Below are 7,890 nucleotides of genomic sequence, written 5' to 3' on the forward strand. Positions count from 1 at the left end.
AAAGTCTTGCTTTTAAATTTGAAGGCTTAATTCTCAAAAAAAAAAAAAAAAAAAAAGGTACTTGAACACAAATGGGGTAAAAGTTAGATCGTCATTTCACCAAAAATAAGCTAAACTTATAACCTTTTAATAGATTAGATAGTAATAGAATTGTTAAAAAATGATTTTTTTTTTGAACTAAAGTTACGTAATAGCAGCAAATTATTGTATCCGAAACAAAAATTGTTTTCCAAGCATGTCTCCAAAGTTAAAACTTTAAACATATTTCTGGATGAAAATGGGCAACTACTATCACTACTTAAATCTTTATATTATCCTCAATAAATACTTATTAATATCAGGAAGTGGAAAAATTCTAAATAATTGAATAGTCTAACTATTAATCCCATAATAATTTAAATTTATGACACACAAACTCATAAGTAACGTTAGCAACTAGAAAGAAAAGAACAAAAATAAAAGGACACAAGATGAAAAACAAGTTTTCCATCCAATTTTCCGGGGGTAGTAAACTGTCAGGCTCGTTATTCAACAGAAACAAGAAGGAATGATGTTATGTTGGCTCCATGCGGCGTCGTTGAGTCTCAAGTGAGACTCGTCGGCTCCGGTGATCATGCAAAAAGAAGAAACCAGAAAAGAGAGAATCAGAGCAGTGACATGCTTTTATTATAGACAAGAAATAGACAAGATTTTATAATAGACAAAAAACATAAATAAAATACAGTAAAAGTCACTTAACTACAACATATTGAACCGAACTTAGACAAGTATTTTATGCCTCAAGCATGCTGGAAATATATGATTAAAAACAGATTATGCAAAACTGAATCTCAACCAAAGTATTCCTATTTTTCAGAAAAATAAACTCTTCCTCTGCTTCTAACTTATCCAAATAAGATCATCACTAAGCAAGTCAAGAAAGCAGATTTGAACAAGATCCTAATAAACTTCAGAACATTACCTCAATTACTTAATTAGTTTAAGACAAATGACTTTTCTGTTAAAATTTTGAACAAGCTAAGACTTCAACCAATCATGTAAAATACTAATTCAACAACCATATCAGAGTGGGACAGAACTTTGAGATAGTCATCAAATATCAAAAATTTAGTTTTAAAGAAGAAATTAAGGCACATTTGCTATGAACTAGGAAAGGAAACACTTAACGTTACATGTCTAGTCCTCAAACAATCAGTTATATATGTACCCAAACCAGGTAAGACTAAACAAAATAGAGAAGAGTCAATTATGGGACTTTATAAGCTAACAATTTTCACAAGAATTAAGGGAAGTTTCCCTTCCATTTCTGATCAAGCCAAGTCCCAACATAAGAAGACAACAACAGTTCAAGATGGGATGTATAATTCATTCTTACAAAATTGAAATCGAACCTATTCCTACCAGATTCTAGAAAAGAGCATAACTGAGGGAATAGCAACATCTGAAGTTAAAAGGGAGAGCATTAAATTGAAAGAACGCACATCTTTATCAAAACAGTATTAAACAGGCACATCTAATGCAACCTACTTTGTATAATGATGTTTAATTAAAATAGAAGAGAAGAGAAACATACTAACAGCCAACATTATTACTATACTTAGGCCAATGAACATATGAAAAGAATCTGACTTTTAAAGTTATCTTAGGATGGAAATATGCCTGCTAAACACGAGTATTTTAGATAGCCAAAATCAGTTTCAGCCTACTTGTTTGAGAGATGATTTAAGAAAGTGCATAAAATGATATTCAGGGTGTATCATTTAAAACAGAGAAATGCACCTGCATTTCAACGGAGAAACCATTTGAGTTAGTAACAAAGATGGACACACCTGGGACTTTACTTTATCCTAATTTTTTTAAAAAAACTCTCAACCATATCTTGACAACCAGAATTGGACAGAACTGAAACTCACAGTTCAGAGAAAAGGAAATGATTTATATAACTAGAAAATCAATTTAGCTTTAAAGAGGCTCAGATTTTTAAAGTCACAACTTGTAAACAACGTTCATCTATTCAACATCCTCTCAGACAAGAGGAAGTTAAAGGATTCAAATACCAACAAGATAAAAACTAAACTAAATAGTTAACCCTTCTGAGGAGATACTAATTTTAAAAGCAACTAATAAACACATAAGAGCAAATATTTAAACACATAAGTTCATATTTTGGAACTAAAGTGCTCGTAGGAAGGAGTAAAGTGGGCTGGAACATTAGGAGAGGCTTAGTTCTCTACTCCTAAGCTTGAACACAAGTTAATCTGAAAACATAATTTATCGAAAAACATATAAGGATCTCATCATCGATTATAAGTGATATTTAACCAAAACAAATATTTTCCAATGAGTTGAGCATACTAGATCACGTAAGCAACAAAGAAAAAATTATACTTGGCATACATGTTCTTAGTTTAAAAGGAAACTAAAACATTTTATCTTACAAGAAACTAATCATGCTGATTTAATAGCAGATTAACAACACATAACTGGAATTAAACAACATGTTAAAGTGAAAACGGGGCTAGAATAAAACTAACTTAAACTAAATTAAAACCAAACTAATCTACATTAAAGTAGGAACACACAGAACTGAGAATGCAAGACAACAATATTAAGAAGAGAAGAAAATCTACTAAACTAATGTCCTAATCTACCTAACAATACAGCAACTAAACCCAAATAAACACAAAATCATACTATGGACAGAAACAAATTAGGAGAAAAACAAAAATGCAAAAATGACGAGAAGATTACGTAATAAACTTTACACCATTTATAAAAATTCTGTTTCAAGATTGACACACGAACTTGCCCAAGAACTTATACTTTCGCATAAAACATAACGGCTAGATTCAAAGGAATAACACTGACCTTTCTTAGGTGCAATGAACTAGAGCTTTTAGGTCCCGGATCCACACTCAAAACACGACGAACCCGAGCCCGCTTAGATTAACCAAAAGTTTCAAACAGAAAAGGTGAAATATAGAGCTTCAGAATGATATGTGGCTGTTTTTTTTTTTTTAGAGTGAGACACAGTGACTGCTCCACAGATGTTCCCCCAAGAAAACACTCTCTCCTTTCCCCCCCCCCCCCCAGCGGCTGAGGAATTAATCCCTATTTATAGGAGTAGAAACTAGGGTTTTTCTTTAGGCGGGAGTTAAAAGATTTTGTATTCAAAATCGAGTCAAGAGACCCGTTTGATATTTGTACGAATTTTTGCAGAGATATGCTTCAGATAACCAACCGAAATGGTGAGATTTTGTTTGAGATTTGAAGGAAGCTGATGCGTTTTGAAGTGTGAAATGGGAAAGTCTTCATAAGACTTCTGAACTACACCAGACGCGGGTGAAGGGGACAGATCCCTTTGCTTCAAAATAGAAGGACAAAAGCTGTCCATGGCTGAGGGATATTGGAGCCTTTGCTTGAAGAGGAAAGGGATGAGAGAGGAAAATGCTGTGGCTGATGAATTTAGGACTAGGGTTACATGAGTTTGGTCATATTTTGGAGTGGACTGGTTGAAACGTTTGGGCCTCCACTTGTAGATGGGCTAACTTCTGATGGCCGAAATTTGGGCCATCTGTTTTGGACTTAAATTCTCTCTTCCTTATATTTATTGGGGCTCCTAAATCAAGATGAAAGACACTCTTTAGTTAATTATATATTAACGCGTGCTAAAGTATTACTTACTAATAAAATAAAAAATTATTAGTACTCAAATAAAATTATATGATATCACAATAGTTGCGATAATATTTATAAAGTTTAAAAAATAAGTAAATGCTGTCGTTCAATTGTATAAATAAAATGTGATGCGTTTTTGCGTAAGATGATAAATGGAAATGTTAAAAGTGATCATGACGACTATAATATTAAGCGATGGCAATATAATGAAAATAATAATAATAATAATAAGAATAATAATAACAACAGTAATAATAATGATAATAGGCAATGAAAAACGACGATATTAATAGAAAGCTAATAATTGTAATAAAATATAATTAAACTGTTCTTAAGTTGTCAATATATATGTATATATATATATATATTAGAAGCGCAAATAAATATTTGGAAGGCGGGACAAAATCGGGTGTCAACACTTACCGTGCAGCATCAATACATAACTTAGTCCAACACCTGAAGCATCACAATAAATAACATAGCCTTTCGATCCTTCTGGAAGTGTCAGAACCGGGGCCGAAGTCAATCTGTTCTTCAACTCCTAAAAACTGCGCTCACAAGCATCCGTCCATTGAAATTTAGCTGATTTCTAAGTTAGTTTTGTCAGTGGTGCAGAGATAAAGGAAAAACCTTATACAAATCTTCTGTAATAGCCGACCAAACCTAGAAAATTAAGAACTTCAGTAGGTGTTGTAGGTCTCGGCCAGGTCTTTACAGCTTCAATCTTCTGGGTATCCACCCGAATACCATCAACTGAAATAATATGCCCCAGAAAAGTCACAGAATTCAACCAAAACTCACATTTAGAAACTTTACATATAATTTCCGAGCCTGAAGAACTCTAAGGACAATATGTAAATGATCTGCATGCTCTGTCTCGGATCGAGAATATACCAGAATATCATGGATAAACACAATCACGAATGAATCTAGAAAAGGCCTGAATACACTGTTCATCAAATCCATAAATACCGCTAGTGCATTAGTCAACCCAAAGGATATTTCCCGAAACTCGAAATGACCATATCTGGTTCTGAAGGCCATCTTCGGAATGTCCTTCTCTCTAACTCTCACCTGGTGGTACCCTGCTCTCAAATCTATTTTTGAAAACCATTTAGCACCCTGCAACTGATCAATGAGTCATCAATCCTTGCAAGCGGATACTTGTTCTTTATTGTCACCTTATTCAGCTGTTTGTAGTCGATGCACATACTTGACGAACCATCTTTCTTTCTTACAAACAACACAGGTGCTCCCCACAGCGATGAACTAGGCCTAATAAAGCCTCCCCACGGCGATGAACTAGGCCTAATAAAGCCTTTCTCAAGCAAATCCTTCAGTTGCTCTTTCAACTCCTTTAATTCTGCCGGAGCCAATCTATAAGGAGAAATAGATATTGGCTTAGTATCTGGTAACACATCAATGGCAAAATCAATCTCTCGCTCTGGTGGAAGGCCTGAAAGCTAGTCCAGGAATACATCCGGGAATTCATTAACTACTGGAATAGACTGAAGAGTCAACGACTTTGCTTTTGTAGCTTGAACTCGAACTAAATGATAAATACAACCTTTAGCAATCATCCTCCTTGCCATGAGATAGGAAATAAACCTACCTCTCAGAGATGATGTATTACCCTTACACTCTAGAACTATTTCTCCTGGAAACTAGAAACGAACCATTTTTGTTCTACAATCAACATTGGCATAGCAAGAAGCCAACCAATACATACACATAATAACATCAAAATCTACCATATTTAGCTCAATCAAATCAGCCATGGTATGACGGTCATAGACAACAACCACACAATTTTTATATACCCGTCTAGCTATCACTGGGTCACCAACGGGTGTGGACACCTCAAAAAGTTTAATCGACTCAGGTTTCACCCTAAACCGCCTGACAATATAAGGAGTAACATATGAAAATATAGAACCTGAATCAATTAATGCATATACATCGTGAGAAGATACTGATAATATACCTGTAACCATATCAGGTGAAGACTCGAGATTCTATCGCCCAGCTAGTGCATAGATGCGGTTTTGAGGACCGCTCGAACTAGATGTTGCCCTTCTACGTCTACCACGGCCTGTTGGTGTCTGTGAACTTTGACCTAGAGGGCGTACGGATGATGAAGATCGGTTGCGGGCCCTGTGGGCTGAACCATACCTCTACCACCTCTCGATGGACGGTCACACATCATATGGCCTGGCTGACCGTAGGCATAACAAGCATCCATACCTAAATGGCACTGTCCAGTATGCAACTTACCATACTGAGTACATCGGGGTAAAGGTTGCCTCATCTGGCCGGAATCACCCTATAGTGGGAACCCGGGGCTCTGGAACTCTGACTTGGTCCGAAATAAATAGGTCGATCCAATCTCTTGCCTACAAATCGTGGAGGTGCACTAGATGCTGAATGGCCGGAATGTCTAGAATACTGCTACCTCTGAATCCCTCTGAATTCGCTAACTGCACCAGAGGATCTGGCCTCTTACTATAGCCCTTATCATACTCACGCTCACTCCTCCGCTGTTGCTGTCATTCTTTCAAATTCTGGGCATGTGCCTAAATACGAGAAATATCTATACCTTCCTGAAGTGAGGCTATCAAACAATCATCAATCAAATGGGGTCCCAATCCGTTCACAAACAGGTGAACATGATTTCCCATATCAGGTACCATAGCTGGAGCATACCTAGCCAATGAATTAAAACGAAGACTATACTGCCGAACGTTCATGTTCCCCTGTCTGAGGTTCAGAAACCTGTCAGCTCTGGCCCGTCGAACCTCTGGCGGTAAATAGTATGGGAAAAAAGCATCTACAAACTCCGGCCATACGGGTGGAGGTGCATTTACCCCTGTAGAAGACACATAGGTACTATACCAATGAATAACCACATCTCACAATCTATAAGAGGCCAACTATACCGACTCAACATCTGAAGCATGCATTACCCGCAATGTTCTCAACATCTCATCTAAGAAGTTCTGCGGGTCCTCGTCTGGTTTTGACCCAAAGAATTCTGGAGGGTCTAAGTTGATGAAATAATGAACTCTGGCACTGACAGCTCTATCACCATGACCCGTACCCTGCCGTTGGGCCTGAGCGGCTATTAATTGGGTCAGCAACTGAATGGCCTCCCCCATCTTCTAGCTTGAGGCATCCGGTGGAGGAACTGGAGGTGCTGGTGCTGGAGTTGAGGCTCCTCTATGCTTCTCTGGAGCAGGCGGAGTGTGAGAGGACCGAGATGGAACCTCATTCTGGGACTCACCCTCCTTTACATCTATAGGCGGTACCCGTTCAGTTCTTCTTCCTGCCACTGACTTGCCCTTCTGGGCAGCTGTAACTTTTCTCTTCACAGGCATCGCTGAAATCATAACACACAATCAAGAAAAGGGAATCCTTATAACATAACTTTATCGCATGATCTAAGATGAGAAATAAAGATCAATCATTCCTAAATGCCCCGCAGCCTCCTGTTTATAAGTATGGTGCGTTTCACACCCATAAACAAGAATCTACTGGACACGACTCATAGACATACCCTAGGACAAACTGCTCTGATACCACTTTTGTCACGACCCAACCAGAGAGCCGCGACAGGCACCCGGAGCTAACCTACCGAGCACCTTCTATCATCCATCTCATAATCATATCTAGGTGGGCCACATGGCTAAATTATAAATATCATAAGCTTTAATAGACACGAGTTCAATAAATATATGCACGTCTATATAGACATCATCTACTATGCCCATATGTACAAGCCGACAAGGCTACCAAAAATGATATACAAAAATATAAATCGGTGAGGTTATAGAGCATCTAACAATACATCTCTGTCTATCAACCTCTATATGGAGTGCATAACATCATAAAGACGGGATGTGAACCGGACATGCCCATTTATGTACACAAAAGAATAATACCACTAAACTACAGCTTCGAAGCAAATGGAGCGCTCCTATGCAATCGCCGACGAGGCAGCCTAGGGTCCGATCGTTTCGCCTACCTACGGTACGAATGCGTGTCCAAAAACAAAAGGTCATCAGTACGAATAATGTACCGAGTATGTAAGGCATGAGTAAAAAAATAATAAAGATATGAAGATAACATGAGATAAAGAGATCATTCTGTACCTCCGATTGCTTCTTGAGGCGGATGTCATGCATGCTTAGCTTTTAAAAAAAACATTTTCATACA

Source organism: Lycium ferocissimum, chromosome 5, assembly GCF_029784015.1.
Source record: "Lycium ferocissimum isolate CSIRO_LF1 chromosome 5, AGI_CSIRO_Lferr_CH_V1, whole genome shotgun sequence".
Lineage (NCBI taxonomy): Eukaryota > Viridiplantae > Streptophyta > Magnoliopsida > Solanales > Solanaceae > Lycium > Lycium ferocissimum.